General features: G+C 54.8%; 1 protein-coding gene across 1 annotated transcript in view; it reads left to right on the forward strand.

Annotated features, from left to right (window-relative positions):
• The first annotated feature begins 296 nt into the window (after nucleotides 1–296).
• The window catches only part of CUEDC1 (CUE domain containing 1), an 89913-nt gene continuing 65164 nt past the window's right edge, over nucleotides 297–25045 (forward strand). The window contains 1 exon segment of the mRNA XM_055133188.1: nucleotides 297–437. The gene's annotated coding sequence lies outside the window, so the exon portion shown is untranslated.

Consider the following 25045-nt stretch of genomic DNA (forward strand, 5'->3'; position numbering starts at 1 on the left):
GGGGCAGGGGGGCTCCCAGCCAGCGCGGGGTTCGGGCCCAGCCGATCCCCCCTTCCCGCGGCGCCCCGCCCCCCGCTCGGTGGTCCAGAAGCCGGGTGTGGAGTGTGGGGGTGCTCCCGCCCTCCCGCCCGTGTCCGGGATCCTCCCCGGCGGCCGCATCCCCTTCCGCTTCCCGCTGGCTGGCGGGCGGCGCGCGGCGGGCTCGGGTCTGGGGGCGCCCCCGCCCCGCTGCCGGGCGCGCGGCCCCCCGGCGGCCCCCCTGGCGGCCCGGCGCGCACGGCCGCTGCATTTCCCGCCGCCCGCCGCTAGGAACCCGGCAGCTCGGCGCTTTCTCCGCCCCCCGCGCCCCGGCCGCGCCGCCGCCGCCCGATCGCCGCCCCTCCCCCAGCCCCCGGCCCACCGGCCCGCGGGGCGCGGACGCGCGTGGCGGCTGCTCGGTAAGACCCTCCCTCGGGCCCGCGCCGCCCCACCGGCCCGGGCGCCCCTCGCCAGGCCCGCGCCGCCGCCGCCCGGGAGCCCGGGCGGGTCCCCACCCTCGCTGCTGCCCCCCACGCGTGCCCGGCGCGGGGCGAGGGCGGTGGGGGATCCGCGCGCTGGGAGCGGGAGGCTGCGGGGCACCGGGGTGGTCGCGGGCCGGCGGCGCTGGGAGGGGCGCGAGGGAGGCCTCGGCGGCTGGCCTGAGCCCCGGCTCCCGCGGCCGCTCCCCCTTTTGTGTGGGCGCCTCTCCCCGGGTTTGGGGGCGCGGTGGGGGCGGGGAGGGCCGCTTGGGGACCGCGGGCGGGGAGCGGCGGGAGCCTGGGGGGGGCGCCGGCTGGGGGGACCCGGCTCCGTGGAGGAGGAAGGGAGGTTCGCTTCCTGCCCCGCGGATGTCACCGCTCGTCTCCGGCTTTCCCGGTCCCACCCGGTCCCCTGGGAGCTGCATCTCGCGGCCGCGGGGCGCAGTCGTGCACGCGCTGTCCCCGCCCCTGCTCCCCCGCCCCGCTCCGGGGGGCCGCCGCGCCTCTGCCCTGCATCCCCCCCCCCCCCCCCCCCCCCCCCGGCCCTGTGGCCTTCCCCGAGCGCCGGCTGGCCCTCCTCTTGCCTCCTTAAAATAAGTTTCAGCGCCCAGACATGTATACTGAACTGAAATTCCTGGGGAGGAACTTGTTTGGGGAGAGGAGGGAGGAGGGAGAGTTTTCAATCTCTGTCTCTCTCTCTGTCTGTCTCTCTGGGAAATAAGTGACAGTGATTAGAAATGAGATGTGGGCTCAGAGGGCTGGAGCGGACGCTTTGCATTGCGGGAGACCCTTCTGGACCTCAGACACATAGCCTCCCAGCAGCAGGAGAAGAAACAAGCTATTTAGAACTTCTCGTGTGCTGCCTGACCCGGAGAGGGGTAGGGGGCTCCATGTCCCTCCTCCCCTGCTGGCCTGCCCTGCCCAGCTTGTGGATGCTGAGTGGGTGGCTGAACCTCAGGCAGAGAGGGGGCACTTTCTATCCTGAGGGTGCCAGTGTGCCTGAGGGTGCGCGGTGCCAGTGTGAAGGAAAGGTGATTTCCCAGGGCTGGGGGCAGAGGTGTGCCCAGCACACCAGACGTCCCTCCGCCCAGCTTCCGCAGCCAGAAGGGTCAGCAAGGGAACAGGAGACTTAGGACAGTTGGGAGTGGGACTGCAATGGCATGGGGTACGATGGGATGGATTGGGCTGGGACGGGATGGGATGGAATGGGACAGGATGGATTGGGGTGGGATGGATGGGAGGCAACTTAGAGCCAGAGGGTGGGCTTACACCCTCAGAGAGTGGTGCAGACTCTAGGTTCCCGCTTCCCCAAACACACAGGTGTGCAGTGTCAGGGCTCACACACCTCTTGGATCTGGGCCCTTGTGAGACAGATGATCTGAGTCTATTGTTCAGTCTAGGGCCTGCAGGACAGTTCCCTTTTTTGTGTGTGTGTGGTGGGGGTGGGGGCGCTCCCCACGCCCCGGCCTGCCCTGCAGCAGTGGTTCAGTTCACGGCCCAAAGATACGGTGCTGCTTTGGCCTTGCGATGCTAGGGCTCACTTGGGCCACCCCAGTGGCACTGCACCTGTGATGCGCAGGGGACCATGTGGTGCTGGGGATTGAGCCGGGCTGGGGTGCGCTCGCTGTTCTAGCGAGAGTTCCCTTTGTGAGCAGTCGGAGAATCATCCTGGGGTGTGAGGAGCTGGCCTTTATTATCTTGAGTTCCCGGCCAGTACCCAGGAGGGCTAGGGGCACCTCCAGCAGTGTTAGGAGGAGGATGCAGTGCTCGGGATTGAACCTGCGGCCCAGGCCTGTGCTCCAGCCCTTGGAGCGCTCTCCGTGCCCCTTTGGACCTCAGAGGGGGTCTTTTCTCATGCCCCTCCCATGCAGCCTTGCACTTTGCTTGGGAGATCTGGAAACTGGGGCAGCTTTCAGCTGCTTCCGCCAGCCATGGGGGCGCAGACAGTCGTGTGTGGAGGGGCCTTTTGCCGTGGCTTGCCATCTCTGCTCTGCGGTTTGCGTGCGGGGGAAGGCTTTGTGCACTCGTCTGGGCATCAGCACTACTGAGCTAGAGGTAAGAGTGTGGATTCCAGTGAGGGCTGGTGTGACGGTGTTTCCGCCAACGGAGGGTCTTGGCCCGTGAAGAGCCCCACTGGCAGATCCCTGGGGTTGAGGTAGGAGAAGGTGCTTCGGTGGAGAACATACATGTGAAAGATTCTTTTTTGCTTGTTTGTTTTTGGGGGGGCACACTGGCGATGCTCAGGACTGACTGACTCCTGGGTCTGTACTCAGAGATCCCTCCTGGCCACACGCGATGCCTAGGATCGAACCTGGGTCAGGCCATGTGCAAGGCAAGTGCCTTATCCACTGCACTCCAGCCCTAAGAGATTCTTTTCCTTCGGGACTGGACAATAACGAATGGAATATTTATTGACTCTTTTGGTTCACACCTGGCGATGCTCAGGGATTACTCCTGGCTCTCCTCTCAGGATTTACCCCTGGCATTGCTCAGGGGACCCTATGGGATGCCAGGGATTGAACCCAGGTCAGCTCTGTGCAAGACAAATGCCCTACCCGCTGTAGTATACCTCCAGCCCCTCCTTTCTTTCTTCGTGGCCGGGGTAGCTCACGGAACCCGAGACTGGTGCCCAGGGCTTTGGGGCATCAACCCTCTGGGAACTGGGTGAGCCTTTGGCAGGTCCTGCCCGTGGCAGCGTCTCCACCTTGGCATGGAGATGCCTTTGCCAGGCACAGGGTCCCTGATAAAGCTCCTTCTGGGGATTCTCTTCCTTGTGTGACGGGCAGGCCTGGTGTCTGGGGTGCAGGAGCCCACACACGCTGCTGCTGTCCTCATGGCGTTTAGGCCATGATGGATTTGCCACTCTGGCTTTAGGCAGTCCAGGCACCTGGGGGGCAGGAGGCACAGAGTCAGACAGGGACCACCACTGACTACATAGGAGAGGACACCTGCTTTTTGCTGCTTCTTCTTTTTTTTTTTTCTAATTGTCTGGAACTACTCCTGGTGAGGTGTTTAGGGGCCTGGGGCCCACCAGGGACCACACCTGGAGCTGGGGGACTGTGTGGTGCCACCCCAGGGCTTCATACACACTGGAGATGTGTATGAAGATCCTGCTGCCCCTTACTCCAGGCACTAAGAGCCATGAAGGGCCTCAGAGACACTGTCCGCTGCCCGTGGCTCTGACCTGAGACTCGGACGTGGTCCTGGTTGGATGGAAGGGCAATGGCTAAAGTGGCCGGGGCTTGTCTGTGCTGTCCTGGTGGGTGAGTGATTTTGTCACCTCACATAACGCTTCTCAGATTCCCCTCTGCCTCCAGCCCCTTAATACAGAAGCACCTCTGGGGTCAGAGCAGTGCAGGGCCGCCTGATAATGCAGCCGCTGCATGTCAATGTGGCAGTTCATAAGAGAAAATGACCATAACAGTGCATTAAGCCCCAGCTCTCTTCCTTTTTTTTTTTTTGTATTTTTACATTTAAAAAAATTATTTTATTTTTATAAAGTTGTTCACAATAATTTATTACATTTAATATTCCAACACCAATCCCACGACCATTACCCTCCCCACCACCATATTTCAAATGTTTCTGCCCTGACCCCCAAAGCCAGCCCCTAGAACAGGATCTAAATAATTCACTTTGTATTGCTTGTTATGAATAATCTGCTAAAAGTTATCCAAAAACGTTTTCTTAGAGGAAAGTGTGTGAAGATTGTTGTATTTCGCCCTGGAGCCATTAGGCCCTTGTCTTGGTACATCAGTGGTGTAGAGTATGAGATGTCGCTCCAGGAATTCTAAAATTTTAAATATGGTGATACAGCTGAGTTTAATTAAAAAATTAACTGGATGGTGACTTTGGGGTCTGGAGCATCTCTGAGGCGTGCTGCTCTGTGTTCCTCTCTTTGAGAGATTTATTTGTGAGTGTCTGAATCATGGCTGTTGATGTGCTTATCTGGCACTAGAGGCAGCTCGTGGGTGTGACTGCCAGGCTGCCAAAGCACAGGGAGATGGGGGGAGGTCGCCCATTCCTGACTCCGTGGGAGCCTGAGATTTCGGTCACAAATCCCTCATACCTTGGCTTTTTAGCAGATTCACTCACGGATGAGACTCGTTCGAGCTTGTGGAAATTGGCCTTGATCATGGGGCAATTGAGTTCTGGAGGTTTTTGCCTGCCGCAACTCTTTTGGGGCAGGTGGGGAAACTCACCCACCCCTCTCCAGGTTGCCCCTGATGTGAGCTTCCTCTTCTTTTTTTTTTGTTTTGCTTTTTGGGTCATACCTGGCAATGCACAGGGGTTACTCCTGGCTCATACACTCAGGAATTACTCCTGGCAGTGCTCGGGGGACGATAAGGGGTGCTGGGAATCGAACCCGGGTCGGCTGCGTGCAAGGCAAACGCCCTACCTGCTGTGCTATCGCTCCAGCCCCCAAGAGCTTCCTCTTCTTAAAGTCTGATCATTTCACGTTCCTTGAAGTAATGGCAGTTATGTTTGAGGATTGATTCTGTGACTACAGTCGTTGAGTAACCATTTATTAATTAAATAACCAATTAAAAAAATGTTCTCATGGCTAGAGAGATAGCCCAACAGGCCGAGCACCTGCTTTGCATGTAGAATGGCCAGATTCAATCCTTAGCTCCTAAGCACTGCCAGAAGTCACCCTGAGCACAAAACGAGGAATAGCCTCTGAATACCACCTAGTGTAGTATAAACAAAGTTCCACCCTCCCCCTCATGCCCCCACTTCCTGTCCAGAGAAATCTGGCCACTGTGAGTCCATTATTGTTATAGCTGAGTGATTTAGTGTGGAATCAGAGGTTACATCTCCCAGTTAGAATACCAAGTTTGGAGAGTGAGATAGTACAGTGGTTAAAGTGCGTGCCTTGCATGTGTTGACCCAGGTTCAATCCCATAAGGGACCATATGGCCCCTTAAGCCCAGCCAGGAATGTTCCCTGAGCACAGCCGAGTGTGGTCCAAATCAACTCCCCCCAAAATAAAGGAACCCCCATTCCTCCAGTCTGAGTCCCTCAGCTACTCAGCAGAAGCAACTGACTGACCTGTAACAAGCAGAATCATTATTATTGTTATTTTTATTGTCATTAATAAAAATTAATTTATTTTTTAAAAATTTAATTATTAATTCTATCGATTATTTATTATTAAAAATTAATTTTAAAAAATAATTTAAAAAACGTGGGTACTAGTGTTTGAAGTTCCCTATTGTTAGGAGAGTCTTTGATGAAAACCAAGACTGGCTGGTAGAGAGGTAAGATGGAGTGGGGAAGGCTTGGGGAAGGAGGCGGAGAAGTCAGGGGGGCCAGCAGAGAAGCACCGTGGGGTGCAGCATTCCTCGTAGTGGCTCTGCTGTGGACCAGCTCTTCTTCCTTTGTTTTGGAGAATCTGCCCTGTGAACTCGGGCTTGTTTCGGGGGATCATAACCAAGGACGCATGTTGATTGGCTTGTTTTTGGGGTATGTAGCAGGTTCCCAAGTTGTGCAAAGGGTCTGGGGCACCGCTCCTGGCACTGCTCAGTCAGTGGGGCCCAGTGAACCAGGATGTGGCCTGAGACTGCGGAGCTGTTTGAGACCACCGGTCACCGCTGCTGGTTCTTGGGGGCCTCCAGGCGTACGCCCATGGTGCTTAGTGAATCCGCATGGTAGGGGCTCCAGTGACTCCCCTGACTGCGGGATGAGGCATCTCCTCAACCCCCAGGAGTTGAGCGATTTTTAAATTTTTATTTAGTTTAATTAAAAAAATTAAATCACTGTGAGATACACAGTTGTTTATGATCATTCGGTTTCTTTCTTTTTTTTTCTTTTTTTGCTTTTTGGGTCACACCCGGCGATGCACAGGGGTCACTCCTGGCTCTGCACTCAGGAATTACCCCTGGCGGTGCTCAGGGGACCATATGGGATGCTGGGAATCGAACCTGAGTTGGCCGCATGCAAGGCAAATGCCCTACCCACTGTGCTATCGCTCCAGCCCCGATCATTGGGTTTCAATCATAGAATATTCCAATACCCATCCCTTCACAGTGTACATTTCCCATCACCAGTATTGGCTCCAGTTTCCCTCCTGCCACCCTCGCCACCTGCCACCAACCCTCGATCCCAGCCTGCTCCTAGGTCAGGGACTTTTCTTCTCTGTCTCTGTCTCTGTCTCTGTCTCTGTCTCTCTCAATGCTTTGTCCTGGAGGAAAAGAGTGTAGTGTGTGGGGCAGGCCCAACATGTAGGAAAGAGCTAAGCCGGTGGGGGCAGAGGGGGGTCCTGTGTGGGAAGAAGAGACTTGGGAAAACCCAATTCCTGCGTCCTTGTTATGGGTCAGAGCCGTGATGCTTCCCCTGGGCCAGCTCAGTCGCCCTCACAAGAGTCCAGAGTGTGACTTGATTGTTCAGCGGAGAAGCAGAGTGATGGGAAGGGCTGAGTTACTTGCCTGAGATCACAGAGGTGGGCCGGGAGCAGGATCTGAACCCAGGGAACCTGGCTGCAGACTTGTTCCTTAGAAACATTCTCAGAGACACCCCCCACCCTGTCCCTTGTCTCCCCTCCCCCCCACAGCCTTAGCTAGGGAGGAGGCTAGGATGAAACCGTGGTCTAGGATGAGTAGATGCGGGGTAGATGGAGTAGCTGGGGGTGGGGTGGTCTTATGCTCTTCTAGGACTACCAAGGCAATATCTGAGCATCATTGTTACCTGCTGAGGGTTCCTCCTGGTCTGTCTACTGAGAACCACTGTGCAGGGGTCAGTTACTCTGCTGGGACCAGATGCAAAGTGCAAAGGTCACTGCCTCCCAGTCACAGTCTGCAAGATGTCTATGGTCTAGAAGAGGAGGAAAACCAGGACCCCAGGGCCATAGCCATAGCAAGTGCTGGCCTGAGGTGTGGCGCATGGGCTCGATCTGGTGGTCTGAAGAGGTGTTGGGGCAGGGAAGGAAGGCTTCCTGGAAGAGGGGGCTTGTGGTCGCAGAGAACATCTCTTTCCCTCTCCGTGAACTCTGACTCGAAGCAAGGGTCAGAATTTTCTGGCTCCCGCAGCAGAACACTGACTAGGGTGAGGCAGGAACTGGGAAGTGTGATGGGCTTCCGTGAAGCCTCGGTGGTTTGCAGTAGTCGCCGTCAGCCTGCCGTGAGCGTGCTGGTGAAGAAAGGAAGAGTGGAGAGTTACAGCTCAGAACCCCGGCAAGCAGATCCAGGGAGGGCCAAGGCACGTCACCCGTGGAGGAGGGACGGGCGTGAGGTACGAGGCAGCGTTTCCCCAAGAGGATGGGACCCGGGGACTCCGGGGAGACGCGGGGAATGAAGGGCTTTAGCAACGGGAACGTGTTGTGTTTGTCCGTGTGGTTTAAGGGGTTTCATCTGGAGACAGGAAGATGGAACAGAAGCCCGCCGACATCCGAGGCAACGCTGTGGATGGCGGGGGAGGCGGGAGGCAGGCGAGGACGGGGCGCTCCAGTCTCTGAGCTGGAAGCTTGCTTGAATCCAGCCCAACCCCAGAGGCTCGCCCCTGCCAACCCCCCACGGCCGGGACTCTGTCCCCCCCAGCCCCTGGCCCCAGTCCTGCCAGGTTGGGTGTGAGTCTGGGAGTGCCCCGCAGCCTTGCAGGGTGGAGTCAGAGTTGGGGAGAGGCTGTTGTTGAGAGCTGGAAGCAGTTGACCTTCCATCTGGAACTCCTGCTCTAAAGGTGTTTCCGAGGGTGGCGGGCCCAGTGGGGCCCTTATTCACACCGTGATCAGCACCCGAGAAGAGCTTCACGCATGTCCAGCCGGCCCCCAGTGACCTTGGTGGAGTGAAGAGTAAATAGCAGCAAATACGAAAAGCCGGCGCTCTCTGGTAGCCTGGCCACAGCCCGAAGCCCAGAGGAGTGTGTTTAGAGAGAGGCCCCTGAGAAAGAGAGAGTGGGCCAGGGGCAGGGACAGGAGCAGGTCGGGATCTTTCTCCTAAATGTGTGACTTGTGTCACAGGATGGCTGTTATATGCATTTTGAGGCTTTTTTGTTTACTTTTTTGGCCACGCCTGGCGGTGTGCAGGGGTTACTCCTGGCCCTGAGCTCAGGGATCACTCCTGGTGGGCTTGAGGGACCATAGGGGATGCCAGGGATCAAACAGGATTCGGCTGCGTGCAAGGCAAGCGCCCTACCTGCTGTACCATCGCTCCAGCCCCTGCGATACTCATTTTGAGCAACTGTGGCTTCTTTTGTTTGCTTGTCTTACTTGTTGCTCCTAGCAAATAAGTCAAGGCTGTATTTTTCGAATTTAGGAGAAGCATATTAGAATAGCAGTTTAAACTGTACCCAGCAAGAACACTGCCAAAATTTGTGAAGAGAATGAAGTTTGCTTTCAGAAGAGAATCTGATTAAGGCTGAGTCAGGGGGGACTTGAGAAATAGTTCAGTGGGCTGAGCACGCACTTTGCATTCCTCAGGAGTTTGATCTGCAGCACCACACAATTGCTGGGAGCAACTGCCGGACACTGCTGTCTGTGGCAACCCACTCCCCCAGATAAAATAAATGGAAAAGAATGAATCAAGGGTCAGGCGATGGCTCAGAGGACTGGAGGTCAGGCTTTGCATGCGGGAGCCCTGTGTTTGATCCCCAGTACCTCATGCTCCCTCAAGAACCACCAAGAACAACCCCTAAGTACTGAGCCAGGGAGTAGCCCGAGCCCTGCCAAGTATGACCCCAAAGCAAAAAAGACTGACTCAAAGATGAGCCAGTGCTTGAAAATCAGTTTAACATACAGGGTGGTGAACTTTAGTTCTCGGAGTGAGTGTAAATTGACTTGTGCAAATTATAGAGACACAGTAGCAGGAAACTGCAGGGCGTGAGCCCTCGCTTTCTCCTCTACCCCCGCTGCTCTCCCTTGGCTGCAAGAAGGAGTCGGGGAGCCCCTTCCTCTCCGGCAACCAGCAAGCTGGAACTGTGTCGAGGGCACAGTGTCTCTGTGGTCGCGGAGGGTGGTCACGCGGAGGAAGTGATTTCACTGTATTCGTTTCTGAGATTAGTTTCGGTTTCAGGCTGTACCATGTTGCTGAGAGGATGAGACAGAGAGAAAGAGACAGAGACAGACAGAGAGAGAGACAGAGAGACAGAGAGAGAGGGGAGAGAGAGAGAGAGAGAGAGAGAGAGAGAGAGAGAGAGAGAGAGAGAGAGAGAGAGAGAGGAAGAAGTGAGAGAGGCAGGGAGGGGGGGATGAGGGAAAGTGAGCCCCGGCGTGCACCGCCAGGAGAGTCTCCCCATTGGCTGTGTTGGTCGGTGGCAAGGTGGGTGGGTAGGAAGCTGCTGCCGTGAGCAGAGAGATGAGTCAGAGACAGCCGGAAAGGCAGCCAGGGAGTATCTGTGCCTGGTGAGGGGCGGGGTGGGTGATGAGGGACAGAGGGACAGGACTCTTCCCTCCTCCCGCCATTCTAGGACTCTGAGCCCAGGCTTCGGCGGGTAGAGGCGCCCCGAAGCCCCGGCCATCTGGTGCAGTACATCTTGCCTGCGCAGGCTGCAGAGGGAAGCAGGAGCTAGAAATAAAGACTTGAGCATTGCAGCCCCGGTTCGTCTGGTAACTGGCCGTAAACGAGGAGGAAGGCGGTGATGGTAATACTACAGCAGTGGCAGTTGGTGTTGACTGAGAACTTACAGTGTGCCAAGTGTAAGATCCGTCTCGGACCCCTGTAAGCAGCCATCTTACACTGCTACTTCTTTTTTTTTTGGGGGGGGGATCATACCCAGCAATGCTCAGGGTTACTCCTGGCTCTGCACTCAGAAATTACTTCTGGGGGCTGGAGCAATGGGACAGTGGGTAGGGCATTTGTCTTGCATGCAGCTGACCCGGGTTCAATTCCCAGGATCCCATATGGTCTCCTGAGCATTGCTAGGAGTAATTCCTGAGCACTGCCAGGAGTAACCCCTGTACATTGCCTGGTGTGACCCATAAAGCCCCCCCAAAAAAAAGAGAGAGAGAAAAAGAAAAAGAAATTACTCCTGGTGGTGCTCGGGGGACCATATAGGATGCCGGGGATTGAACCCGGGTCAGCCGCATGCAAGGCAAACGCCTTCCCTGCTGTACTGTCACTCTGAACATACTTCTCACCATCCCTCAGAGCACCAAATGTTCTTGCATTTGACTCCTCACTTTTTTTTTTAAGTCAAATTAAAGTTTGGCAGCTTCCAGCTGTGAACTTGCAGACCTTTGCATGTTGGTGCCCCCCCCCCACAGCCCCCAGGACTTCAGGCCCTCATTGTTTCCCAGGCCGGTCTGGGCCAGTGGCTGCGCAGGGCGTCATTATCCTCCAGGGTGAGCCGTCTCTGCCCCGCGCAGACGTTCATTCACGTTAGCAGGGCTCGCGCATCCTGGCATTTCATTTCCCCGAGTCATAAATTCGTTTTATCGCTGAAAGAATCCTTGAATCTTGAAGTGGGAAAGGATTTTGAAGACCGCTGCGCTCTGCTCCTAGAGGAATTTGTGGTCCCGGGTGAAGCACCTCGAGGAGACCCATGGTATGTGGTTGAAGGGCACCGAGCAGGCCTCTGTGAGTCACTGCTGTGTTCCCTGGGGCATGTTCCTCCAGCTCTCTGTGTTGGCGCTTCCGGACCCAGGCCGTGGGAGGAATGATATTTCCGAACGGCTGCTTGCTCACAGGGGTCAGATACTGATCATAGGTTTGGCATATTGCAAGTTCTCAATAATAACACTAATTGCTGCTGTTGTAATACTGTTACCATCACCATCCTCCTTTACGGGCTAGTTACCCAAACAGCCAGGGCTGCAATGCAAAAATCTTGATTTCTCGTTCCTTCCGGCATAGCCGTCAGCTTGAGGTGTCTGAAGGGTTTATGTACCTGCTATAGAGCAAAATTTGAATGAATGTTCATGTCAGAGCCAGGAGAAATAAGTTTGGTCCCTTCATTGGTGATAGTGTTAGGTGGTGGGAGGGCATGTGTGTATCAAATCATGTGTTTCAACACATTGTGTTGATGAGTGTTTAGAGGTTTTCCCAAATATCAGACTGGTTGCTTATGTTGGGAAGGGGTTTTGTTTTGTTTTGCTGTACCAGGGATCAAACCCAGTGCCTCATACATTACATGCCACTAAACCCCAGCCCCAACCACCCCCCCCTTTTTTTTATAGAACACCAACAAAAGCTTTTGTTTTTATTTACTTATTTTGTTTTTTCTTTTTGGGTCACACCTGGCAATGCACAGGGGTTACTCCTGGCTCTGCACTCAGGAATCACCCCTGGCGTTGCTCAAAGGACCATATGGGATGCTGGGAATCGAACCCGGGTCGGCCGCGTGCAAGGCAAATGCCCTGCCCGCTGTGCTATTGCTCTAGCCCCTACTTACTTATTTTTGATTGGGGATGTTTTTAGATATTATTTTTTTTAGATATTATTTGGGTATGTGTGAGGGAATTCCCTGTCAAACTGTTAACATTTCTTTCTTTTCTTTCTTTTTTTAAATGTGGGAGTGCTGCTATTTTATTACCATCTATTTCAATGAATGATGGCAAGCGGGGTTTAGGGTATAATGGAAATTTTCCTGTCATCTGGCCATTTATCAAGGGTGAAGACAGTGCATGTTTTTAAGAAAAATATGGGCTTGGCAGAAGTCCATGTGTCTTAGGCCAGGCCTGCACAAATGTGCTCCCCGATGATTCACACTGACCCCTCTTGCAAATCGCTGACAGCCAAGGGGTCTCCTGAGAGAGAGAGCCCCTTCTGGAGTGGGAGATCCCGCAGCCTGCGGGGGTCTCGGGGCACCTGGGCTGGGTGGCACCCGCTCCAGGGCAGCGCTGGGATGTTTTCTTGGAACATGAAAACAAGTGGAAATGGATTTTGTTTGGCAAATCCGGCTGGATTCCCCTGAGAGCCTGTTGCTCGGCGGAGGTTACAGAACTGAAAGCTGTTGTTGACGCCGACCCACGGGGCTGTCACATTTCCGGGTCTGCTGGAGGGAGCGGGTTGGTGTGTAAAAACGGGTGCATTTGACTTGGAGCCCGGAGTCAGGAGATCCAGTCTCAGACGCGTACTGGGCCAGCCTTCTTTATTGCTCCACTTTACTTCTTCATCTCTAACTTGACTTCTTTGTGGTTTAATTTGTCCTTTGTTCACTTGTGTTGTTTTCGGGAAACAGTGAGTGGTGCTTGGGGGGGTTACCCACCCCCAGATCTGTACTCAGGGCTTGCCTGTGGCGGTGCTTAGGGGACTAAGCAGTGTGCAGTGCTGGTGATTAAAACCCGGACCTCAGCTGACCTGGATTCAAGCCCCAGCGCCCATATGGTCCCTGGAGCCTGCCAGGAGTGATCTCTGGGCCCAGAGCCAGGCGGGGGTGAGCCCCGAAGCACCACCAGATTTGCCTCTCCCACCGTACCCCCACCCCAAAAGTCTTTATCTCTGCCTGTTATCTCTCTAACCTGTGTGATTCTTTTTATTTGTTTTGTTTTGGGGCCACATCTGATGGTACTCAAGGGTTACTCCTGTCTTTGCACTCAGGAATATACGCCTGACAGTGCTCGGGGGCCCATATGGGGTGTTGGGGATCAACCCCAAGTCAGCTGCATGCAAGGCAAGTGTCCTACCCACTGTGCTATCTCTCCGGCCCCTCATTCCTTTTTTTCCCCCCTTTTTGGGTCACACCAGGCGATGCTCAGGGGTTACTCCTGGTTCATGCACTCAGGAATTACCCCTGGCGGTGCTTGGGGGACCATATGGGATGCTGGGATTCGAACCCGGTTCAGCCGCGTGCAAGGCAAACGCCCTACCCACTGTGCTATTGCTCCAGCCCCAGCCCCTCATTTCTTAATAGATTCGTGTACCCCACGGTGACAAATGAACAGTTTTGTCGGAGCAGTCCCCACTGCCCAGCTCTTCCTCACCCGTGGAGCCAGTTTCCACCGCTGTATTCCGCCTCCTGCGTGCTGGATTGGAATTTCCCAATTCTCTTGGGAATTTGCCTGTGTGAGTTCAGCGTTATCCGCACCCCACCCTGCAGGATGCTGGGGCCCAGAGGCTAGACCAGCTTGCCCAGGCTCACACAGCCGGTCCATGGAGAAGCTGGCATCTGCGCAGAATGCTGGCCTGTGGTGTTTACCAGAAGGCTCTAGAATGCTGCGTCGTGGGGGCCGCCGCCTGGGCTGTGGCTCCTAGGTGACACGCCGGGCCTGGAGGTAGATTAAGTGTACAGATCACAGAGCTGGAAAGAATGAGGAGCCAGAGCATATGAGAGCTGTTTTGGGACTCGGAGGGAAGCAGCTGTTTCTAAGTTTGGGACAGGGCTGCGCGGAGCCAGGGGGCCGGGGAGGATGTGTTCTGGGTGCTTTGTCAGTCTCTGCCAGAGGAACGGCACCATCTGTGGGCTTCAGAGCTGTGTGCCGCTGCCCCCTTCCATCTCATTGTATTTGGAAACCTGCCTTGGAGTCTTCACGCAGCTCTCCACTGGGCGAGCTTTCGAAGCGTAGGAAACGGCCTATGAGAGTGAATTTTTTTGTTATGTTTTGTTTTTGGCCACACGTGGTGCTCAGGGCTTATTCCTGGCTCTGTGCTCAAGGATCACTCCCAGAAGTGCTCGGGGGATCCTGTGGGGTGCCAGGGATGGAACCGGGTCGGACATGTGCAAGACAAGTGCCCTGCCTTCATAGGATCCTGAATTATTGCCCAGGGGATGGGGAGAAGACAAGGTGGAGGGAGGCTTTGTGCCGGGGTTGCTCTCAGAAGTGTTTTCCTGGCTGGTGGTCAGCATGTGTTCCCAGAGCAGGCTGGGAACCAGGTGATTTCTCTCTTCCTCCTGAGTCGACTTAATAAGATAATAGATGGTGCTGCTAGCTTTCATCCTGGGCAGAGAAAGGGAAAGCGAGGAGGTGGTGGGAGAATAATGGCATTTGACGCAAAACAGGTCTTCTGGGCTAGCGGGCCCAGGGCCGAGGACTGACTCCCACAGCAGGGCCTGGGTGATGCACCCCGGGGTGAGGTTCCCTGGGCTGCTGACTTCCTGTCCCTGCTACCCTCAGCCCTGTTCTGTGCCTGTGAGACTGGGGGAATGGATAGGACCTGGAGGGAAATGACTGGGGGTGTATCTTTCCCTAAGTGGCAAACCGCTGGTGGAATTCACACCCTGCGTTGCTAATTCTGAAGACTGGACTATTCAAAAATAGCTTCTGACCTTCAGGGCTGCGAGTAGTTAGCGTGCTGTTCCCTGTGCTAATACCTGAGCTCTTGGGACACCCCAGGGGACCACGTGTTCTCCTGGAGGACTCCAGAAAGGAGCCTTCAGGGTTGGGCACCTCCTGTGTGCCCAGCACCGCCACTGGCCGAGTTTGACAGGCAGCTGGGGGGGTGGGGCAACATCCTTCTCTGAGCTATTTCTGGGGACATGCAGGCTGCCTTAGTGGAGGGGTTCCAAGAAACCTAGGCCAGGCCTTTAAACATCCCATTCTATTTATCCATTCTTCCTTCCTTCCTTCCTTCCTTCCTTCCCTCCCTCCCTCCCTCCCTCCCTCCCTCCTTCCTTCCTTCCTTCCTTCCTTCCTTCCTTCCTTCCTTCCTTCCTTCCTTCCTTCCTTCCTTCCTTCCTTCCTTCTTCTTTCCTTCTTTCCTCCTTCCTTCCTTCCTTCCTTCCTTCCTTCCTTCCTTCCTTCCTTCCTTCCTTCCTTCCTTCCTTCCTTCCTTCCTTCTTCCTTCTTTCCTCCCTCCCTTCCTTCCTTCCTTCCTTCCTTCCTTCCTTCCTTCCTTCCTTCCTTCCTTCCTTCCTTCCTTCTTTCCTCCCTCCCTCCCTCCCTTCCTTCCTTCCTTCCTTCCTTCCTTCCTTCCTTCCTTCCTTCCTTCCTTCCTTCCTTCCTTCTTCCTTCTTTCCTTCTTTTCTCCCTCCCTCCCTCCCTCCCTCCCTCCCTCCCTCCCCCCCTCCCTCCCTCCTTCCCTCCCTCCCTCCTTCCTTCCTTCCTTCCTTCCTTCCTTCTTCCCTCCCTCCCTCCCTTCCTTCCTATCTTACTTCCTATATTCCTTTTTTTTCCCTTTTGCTGGAATTAGAGTTTGAACCCAGGGCCTCACACATGCAAGGTGCACATGCGCTACGCTGAGTCCCATCCCTGACCTCTTGGGCGCCCCCTTCTGGCACATGAGTTTGGTGACTGTTTTCAGTCCCCTGCTACCAACCAAACCCTTACTCTTCCCTCTAGTGTCCCCTTCTCTTGCCTCATTTCCCTTCCTGACTCCTGCCACAGCAGCTCCTGTTACTAGCGCTCATTGTAAGAGGACTTACTTTGTGTCAAGCATATTATTTAAAGAATCTAATTTTGCTCTTTTTTTTTTTTTTTGCTTTTTTTTGGGTCACACCCGGCGATGCACAGGGCTCACTCCTGGCTCTACACTCAGGAATTACTCCCGGCGGTGCTCAGGGGACCCTATGGGATGCTGGGAATCGAACCCAGTCGGCCACGTACAAGGCAAACGCCCTACCCACTGTGCTATCGCTCCAGCCCCCTCTAATTTTGCCCTTATCCCAACCCTGTGAGTCAGGAGATATTGTCTCTTTTAAATGTGGGAAATGGGGGTTAGAGAGATAGTGCTGCGGGGAGGGCACTTGTCTTGCATGTGGCCACCCTGGGTTCAGTCCCCAGAACCATACACACACACATATGTATGGGCTGGAGCGATAGCACAGCGGTAGGGCATTTGCCTTGCACGTGGCCAACCCGTGTTCAATTCCTCTGCCCCTCTCGGAGAGCCTGGCAAGCTACCGAGAGTATCGCACCTGCATAGCAGATCCTGGCAAGCTACCTGTGGCATATTCGATATGCCAAAAACAGTAACAATAAATCTCACAATGAGAAACATTACTGGTGCCCGCTCAAGCAAATCGATGAGCAACGGATGACAGTGACAGTGATACATATATATATGTATATATATATACATATGTATATATATATACATATATATATATATAGTCTCCTAAAGTACCTCCAGGAGTGCTCCCTGAGCACAGAGCCAGGAGCAAGCCCTGTGCACCTTTGATTATGGCCCCTAAAACAAAGTAAATAAATGTGGGAATTGAGCTGAGGGCTACAGGGCAGAATAACCTGTCCAAGTAATCTGGACTCTTCTGGACAGGAGTGGGGTGCTGCCTTTTGTTTTAACTGTTTACTGTGAAAAATTTTTAAGTATGCTCAAAAGTGGAGGGACTGGCAGAGAGTCAGTGCCCATCATCAAAGGCCTTAGGAGAAGATTGTGCCCCAGAGCTGGCAAACCGCATGCTCCCTCCTGTGAACCGGGAGGAGCCGGGCGTCCCAGCACACAGCTCGGCCCTTAGAGTGCAGGCTGGACGCCAGCCCGGTAGCCTCTTTAGGACAGGCACTTTGTGCAGTGAGCAGCCTGCACAACTGTACCTGGTGGCTCTGCCTGCCGAACTTCCCACCTGGCTTTTCACATCTGGAATGAAGACAGCCGCCAGACACCAGTACCCGGCGGAGTTAGAACTTTTGGGGGTGAGCTGGTCCTTGGCTTCCTGAAGGCGCTGGGTCTGTGCAGAGCAGAAGGAGGATGCAGCAGCATGGCTGGGGACTTTTCAGCCTGAATCGGTTCGGCAGCTCTCACGTCCCAGAGGCGATGCTCCCGCCACAAAGGAGGGTGCTGGTGAGCCGCGTCTCCTGCTGGCCACCTCCTCTCCCGTGATGCAGGCTCCTCCTCTTCTCCTCTCCCCCCTGGTCTCTGTCCAGGTCGGGGAAGTACAGCGAAGGTGTGAAAGCCTGCCTTGATCCGGCTCCCGCCCCGTTGGAGTCCCTGGGCTGAGCTGCCTCTGGCTCCGGCTGCTCCCCACGTCTCAGCTTCACAAGGGCTGGGAGGGAGTCTCACCCCCGAGGGACTGTTTCTTTCTGTCCCTGGTGAGATGGAGCTTCCTGAGGGCAGGCCCTGGGTCTTCTTCATGACCCTACTCTGGTCTGTGCCCCCTACAGCATCTGATTCCAAAAATATGTGAAATTAACATGGACAGATCCTGCAGACCAGAGGAACGTGCTGAAGGGCTCAGAGTGACAGGTGTTTGTGTTGGGGGCTCAGCATGCTTGCACATAGTTGACCAGGGTAAAATCCCTCGGCAGTGGAGGAAAAAAAAAAAAGAATGATAAAGATTATCAACTAGGACTAGAGAGATGGTGTGGGAGTTAAGGCACTGGATTATCTAACAGGACTAGAGAGAGAGTGTGGCACTTGCTTTAAGGCACTTGCTTTACCTACAGCTGACCCCAGTTTGATATTCAGTACCACAGATGGTCCCCCTGAGCAGCACCAGGACTAAGCCCTGAGCACAAACTGGATGTGCGCCCTCCCCCTCCAAGAAAAGAAAAAAAAGCATAATCGAATGCTGACTCCCTGGGGACTTGACCTAATCTAGGTTTGATTTGGGTGTGATGCAGATTAGACAGTCCTCGTCCATCTGTGGCCGCACTGCCCACTTACCATAGGAAGGGGACAAAGAGAGACAGCCCCTGGCTGTCAAGTGCCTTGGCAAGGAGCTGCCCCCGTTACTTGCATTCACTTCTCCTGGTCGAGAACCAGTCACCGGCTCCAGCTTCCTGCAAGGGAGGCTGGGAAATGTTGAGAGGCAGAGAGCTGTCTTCATGGGTACCGGGAGATGATTCTGTGGTTCTGGTCTGAGACTTTAGTCCATCAGAGTGTCTCTGCTTCTGATCACATTGTCTCAGTTACTTGTTTTTCACACTGGCAGGAAGTGAAGGGAACACCCATCACTTCCCTTACTCCCAGGAGGGAGACCATATCGAAAGAATCACAGGGGGTGGAGCGATAGCACAGTGGGGAAGGCACTTGTCCTGCATGCAGGGTTGATCCCCAGCCACCACGTGTGGTCCCCTGAGCCTCCCTGGGGTGGTCCCTGCAGAGTCAGGAGTAAGCCTTGAGCAACGTTGGGTGTGGCCCCAAAACAAAACAAAAAAACAAACAAAGGAAAGAGAATCACAAAGCAGCAATTTTTCTGGAGTGGCTTGGGCAGTCCAGGCTATGCCCAGGGGACCCACGGGCGACTCTGGGTGAGTCCCGGCCAACAGAGCCTGTGGCTCAGTGTCAGGACCCTTGGTGCTCAGCATCTCGGGGCACTCCCAGCATTCCTGGGGCAGGAAGCCTGTGGTGCTGGGGACTGAACCCCTGTACCAGCTCCCCCGCCCCAGAGAAGGGACTTGAACCAGTTGGTTTGCTTTGGGCCCACACTCAGCCCTGCTCAGGGATTATTCCTGACTCTGTGTTCAGGGGTCGCTCCTGGCAGTACTTGGGGGACCATCTGGGATGCCAGGGTGAGCCACGTGCAAGACCCTACCCACCATCTCTCCAGCCCCACCTAACCTCTTCATATGTGTCATTGGTCCTGTGATGCTCATTTCACCGTTTTACCTCTGAGGGCCCCCTTTCTCCTCCCTTCGGAAAAGGAGAATCACATAATCCAGACCATCTCTGGATTCAGGCGCTGCGGGTTGCAAGAAACAGAAACCAGAGCGAGCTGTTTGCAGTCACCGGGGAAGGGCGGAATCAAAGACCAGAACAAAGCCTGGTCTCCTCAGTGCCTGACACGGCTTTCATGGATGTGTGCCAGATGCCTCAGCTCCCAACTCTACCTGTCTTTGTTCCAATGACCCACAGACAAAACTGCGTCAGACCCTTGAGTCAAAGAGAGAATCTGATTGGTCCGTTTGTGTCAGCTGACTCAGGACACTCAGCTGGAGCTAAAAAGTGTGTGGGAGATGTGGTGTGTGTGTGTGTGTGTGTGTGTGTGTGTGTGTGTGTGTATGTGTATTTAGTGTCTCCTTCACTTCTCTCCTGGGTTGTATTATACCTCTGATGTTTGGGGCCTTCCTCTATGAAAGGGGATGATGGAGGCAGTCCTCCAAAAGTGTCCACAGGCCAGAGAGATCATGAGCTGGGAGGGTGCTTGCCTTATGCTTAGCCGACCAGGGTGTGATCCCCGGCGCCCTGTATGGTCCCCCAAGCACCACCAGGAGGATCCCTGAGCACCACTGAGTGTAGCCCCAAAACTAAAAACAAAAACACATGTCCGTGCTCACTGCTTGTTGAGTTGGTCGGCTCACACCTGTGAACCCACCCTGAGAACCGTCGGGTCCTGAGCTGGTGTCAGCTAACCTGGTATCCAGGGATTTCTCTCTGGAGTCTTGGAGGTTGTACTGGTCTCATCAGAAAGCTTGGAGATTGCAGTGGCCGGAGGGTGATGGGACAGGTGATAGCACTGTGACAGGGGCCTGAAAAGACTGGCGAGGTGCCTGTTGTAAGGTCACAGAGCGGATACTGGGACAGTGGAAGGACAGGCCATTGCCAGAGCTTGATGGATAGGTCTTAGCTTTGTAAGAGGACCGTGTATTCTCGCCCCTGTAAATCTGTGTTTCTGTAGTTGAAACTGGCAGTGGGGAGGAGGTTAGCTCAGGTGACTGGCCTCGCCCCCATGTGGCTCCCAGCAAGTCAGTTGGCTTCTGCGGTTCTGTTCTTGAAGATCATGCGTGGCATATTCGTGTTTGTATATTATATGTGGGGGAGGGCAGAGAGGGGCGGTTCAGGCCTGGTGCCTGGGATTAGCTGCCTTTGAATCCTTGTTCTTTCCTTGCTTCCTGTGTGTCCTAGGAAAATTTCTTAAACTCTGCAAATCTTGGTCTCCTCACCAGTGAAATGAAATTATTTCATATACTGAAGCTACTTCATGTAGATCTTGTGAGGAATGCATGAAATGAGTGTGCCACAAAGTATCAATTAAGAGGCTGGAGCCATAGCACAGTGGGTAGGCCTTGCATGTGGCCGACCCAGGTTCGATTCCCAACATCCCATATGGTCCCCTGAGCACCGCCAGGAGTAAATCCTGAGTGCATGAGCCAGGAGTAACCCCTGTGCATCGCCGGGTGTGATCCCCCCAAAAAAAGCAACAAAAAAAAAAAGAAAAAAGAAAGTATCAATTAATATGAATAGAAATCAGAGTTGGCCAATGCCAGGGACCCATGACCCATAGGTGTTAGAATGAGCGTGCAGGGCGATATGGGGGGGGGGGGCTGGGGCTGCAGGGAGGAGTCTGAGGGAGGACCAGCAGCTGGAGAGGAGGAGACTGCTGGGAGAGCTGGCCGTCCCCGGGCTGCTCGCAGGTCTTGCATTCATTCCGTCCCTCTAGCACAGGAGGCACCCCGGGCGCACTCAGCACCCGCTGCTCTTTCTCCCATGCATGCCGCATCTGCTTCCCCACCACAGTGGCCCAACTCCTCTGAGGGTTGAGCTGGGGGCACCCAGGGTCTTCAGGGGCCCTCCCAGCCACAGTAGCCAGCCTCCTCTGTTGGTTGACTTGGGGGCAGGGGTGGGAGTGGGGGATTCTGCAGAACCCAAGATCTGCAGCGGCTCCCGCTTCAGTCTGGGCTTGGAGGTGGAAGCCGGTCCAGACTGCAGGGGAAAGGGCTGTGCCCTGTGATGCTGTCTCCGGAGACTTAAAAAAAAAAAAATGCAGAGGGAGCCAGAGTGATAGCGCGGAGGACAGGGCACTTGCTTGGCTCGCAGCCTACTTGGGAGTTGGGTCCCCTGGGACCCCCTAGGGTCCCCTGAGTCCCGTCAGGAGCAATCCCGGAGTGCAGAATCAGGAGTAAGCCTGAGCACCTCTGGGTGTGGCCCAAACACCAATAAGCAAATAAATGAAAAACAAATGCAGGATTTGTCTGATCACAGAGCAGTTGGAGGGCTGAATTATTTAGTTTCTGTTCCCTCTGGCTTCTCCTGGGGAAGGGAAATGTGAAAATCCCCAGGCCTGGCATTGGTGGTGGTGGTGGGGGAGACCAGGGCCCTGCCAGGTCAGGGTCAGCCCCCCCCCCCCTTTGTTCTGGAGCAGCAGTGGCAGCTTCCTGCAGACTAGAGCTGGCAGGTTCAGGCCAAGGCCTGGAGAGGCCGCTCCCCCCCTGCTTGGCTCTGGGGACTCAGATAATGAATTACATAAATAAGTCATCCCCATTAGCAGGGCTTGGCGGCCTTGCTCGGCCGTGCCTGGGAGGCAGGAGGCGGCGGGTGTGGCAGGCCCAGCTGCCTCCCTCTGGCCAGCCCAGCCCAGCGGTCGGGCCCGCGTGCTATGGTCTTTTCTCCTGGGAGCCGCTGAGCTGGCGAGGGCCTTCAGCCTCTGTTTTGTTCCCTTCATGATTCTGTTTTCAGCCTGTGACGTGAGGAAAACCCGTGCTTCCAGCCACTGAGAGCTGGGGTGGAGGGTGTTAGGAGGGAGGGAACTCAGGAGAGGGGTGGGGAGGCAGTCGGGTCCCCTAGAAGGCAATCGGGGCCAGTGTCCAGGCGCTGAGGCCTGCTCAGGCCGCCTGTGTGGACGGTGGCCATAGCAACCCCTGGGCTGAGCGGCGGTAAACACAGGCTTTCAAAGGGGCCTTGTTCCTGGTGGCAGCTTTTGCCTCGGGCTGCGCCCTTTCAGACCTGGAGAGGAAGGGGAGGGCCGTGGGAGGGGGAGGGTTGTTGGTGCCGAAATGTCACTCCTGCTTCCCTCTCCTCCCCCCAGCCCCTCACCCCCATGTTTCCTAGAGGCCCCCCTCCCCCCTCCCCCATGTTTTTTAGGGCTTCTGCTTTTGGAGAATGAAAAGACACGCAAGCATCAGGAATGTGTTTTGTCCCCCCAGCAACCGTGTGTGTGTGTGTGTGTGTGTGTGTGTGTGTGTGTGTGTGTGTGTGTGTGTGTGTGTGTGTGTGTGTTTGTCACAGAGGGGAGGGAAGGAAGCTTGGAAAAAAAGAATATCTCAGGCCTCCGGCCGCTGCCTGGCCAACCTATACCTTTTCAGTGAGCTAGCCAGGGCACTCCCCCCCTCCCCCCCAGTACCTCTTGAAGGCATGCTAATCCTTTTGGCAATGAATGTTGAATAAGTATAATCTCAGAGGAAACACTGAATCATTCATGAAACACACTGGCAATTTGCATTCTCCAGTCTTAGTGAATTTTATGGAGAAACCTGATCTTGGGGGCTTAATAGCTTTTGCTGCCTTTGGGGGAACTTAGTCCCTGGATTTCCCTCTCATCATTTTGTCTTGAAGCAAACCCAAGTGAAAAATCAGGAAGGGCAGGATATCTGTTCTCTAAACACCTAGATCCTTTATAAGATGTTCTTCTCCAGAATCGGGGTGGTGGTTCAGGGGGCTGGGAGCACAAACTTTGCATGCATGAATTTGATCCCCCCCCAAGACCCCACCTACCCATTGGATGTAGCCCCTATACCAGGGAGAAAAAGGTACTCTCTTTATATTTGCAATGAATCACTTCCATTTTATTTGTTTTCATTTAAAATTTTTGGATCTTGGGCCTGGACAGACAGAATAGCAGGGAGGGCGTTTGTCTTGCATGCAGCTGACCTGAGTTTGATCCCAGGCACCCGATATGGTCCCCAGAGCCTGCCAGGAGTGATCCCTGAGTGCAGATAAGAAGTAACCCCTGGGCCGGAGCAATAGTCCAGCGGATAGGGTGTTTGCCTTGCACGTGGCTGACCCAGGTTCGATCCCTAGCATCTCATATTGTCCCCCCAACACTGCCAGGACTAATTCCTAAGTGCAGAGTTAGGATTAACCCCTGAACATCGCTGGTGTGACCCAAAAAGCAAAAAAAAAAAAAAAAAGCCCTGGGTAATGTTAGTATGGCCCAAAAACTAACTAATAAATTAAAAAAACTTTCGTTTTGGCCTTGCCTTTTTCATTGTTGCTTGTGACAGTCAGTGTGCTGGGGGGGGTCACACATTGCTTGGTTGTGGTACTCACTGGGTATCATATACTTTGGTGGTGGGGCTCCCACGTGCCTGGCTCTGATACCCTGGAGGTCACACCCTCTGAACTGCGGCGGGGTGGGGGGGCCTTGCTCAGCACAGAGGGGCGGCACCAGGGTTCAAACTCGGGGCCTCATGCTCGTGCTCGAGAGACAGTTTTCTGTGGAGACACTCCCCCCCCCCCCACATTTACACTTCTTAGAGGACAGTCATCCTTGCACCCGTGCTCCTCTTTGGCCTTTGATGCAGCAGCTGGGGGCAGGGGGAGGCCCAGGTGTGGGAGGAGGGGAGCTGCCTGACTGCGTCCATGAACGTGGTCAGGCCTCTGTGCCACCTTCCCAGGTCCTCCTGGGGGTCCTGGAGGAGAATGAGGGGGAGATGCCCGCCTCTCAGGCTCAGAAGGGAGGTGGGAGGATCTAATTGGGCTTGGGCCCAGGAGAAAGGGAGGTTTTCGGCCCAGTGCTCCCCCAGGCTGCTGCTGGTCCTCTCGAGCAAGAGGGTTGGCCCGGGAGACATTTGACATCTAGAGGCCAGTGCCCACCCCCCCATTTCCCCAAGGCAGACCTGGGAGAGGCTGTTTGTTGTTTGTTTTGAGGGAGGGCGCATCTGGTGGTGCTCAGGGGCTTCTCTGGGCTTCGTGTGCATGGGGTGAGGGGCTTTGTGGTCCCGGGACTTGAACCTGGGCCTCCTGAATGCTCCATCCATGGAGCTACCTCTCCAGACACTGGGGGGGAAATCTGGTAGCGTGGTTCTCACGGACTTCTGCCCCTGTCCCTGATGTCGGGAAAGGAGCACTTTCTCCCTCTCCTGCTGCTGAGTCGTGGGGGATGCTGCTGTCTGAAGTGGCTTTTTCAACTGAAGAGAGGGTGGGTGGTTTATGAAGGCTCTACTTTTTTCTTGCGTGGGGGGGGGCGGGTGGGCAACACCCAGCAGTGCTCAGGGCTTACTCCTGGTTCTGCACTCAGGGATCACTCCTAGTGGGGCTCTGGGAGCCTACAGGGTACCGGGAGTTGGACCCGAGTCTGCCGTGTGCAAGGCAAGAGCCCTAACCACTGCACTATTGCTCCAGCCCCAGGTTCTACATTTTTCTGATCAGCTTGAAGTAGGAACTACACAGAGTGATGTGTGGAGCCTTGCAGAGAGAAGATGAAAGGAGACAGAATTCATGCTTATGGAGAGATGAGATTTAATGGCAGAACTGAGGGATTTCTGTTTTGTTTTCAGGCCACACCCAGTGGTGCTCAGGGCTTATTCTGGTTCTGTACTCAGGAATCACTCATGGAGGATGCTGGGGATCAAGCCCAAGCTGGCCACATGCAAGGCAAGTGCCCTACCCACTGTACTATCGCTCCAGCCCTGAGGGATTTAAAAAAACACAGAACACTAAAAGAAGATCAAGTAGGCCAGAGAGATAGTGTAGAGCATAGGGCAGTTGCCTTGCACATGGACAACCCAAGTCCATCCTCAGGCATTGCATATGATCCCTCGAATCCCCAGCAGGATTGGACCCTGAGCATGGAGACAGGAGTAAGCCATGAGCACTACTGGGTGTGACCTAAAAGCGAAAATGAAGGGTTCAGAAAGTGATTGATATTTGGGTTTCCTTATAGAGTCTTAGAGCAGCGCCCAAATGGGGCGGGGAGAGGGGTGCTTTGGTTCAGTTCCTTAGGGCTGTGACATCCCGTGTGTGTGTGTGTGTGTGTGTGTGTGTGTGTGTGTGTGTGTGTGTGTGTGTGTGTCTTTTTGTTGCCTGGTGAGTCAAGTGAAGGAGCCCCTTTTATACCCCTTGGCACCA

Source organism: Sorex araneus, chromosome 3 (assembly GCF_027595985.1).
Source record: "Sorex araneus isolate mSorAra2 chromosome 3, mSorAra2.pri, whole genome shotgun sequence".
Lineage (NCBI taxonomy): Eukaryota > Metazoa > Chordata > Mammalia > Eulipotyphla > Soricidae > Sorex > Sorex araneus.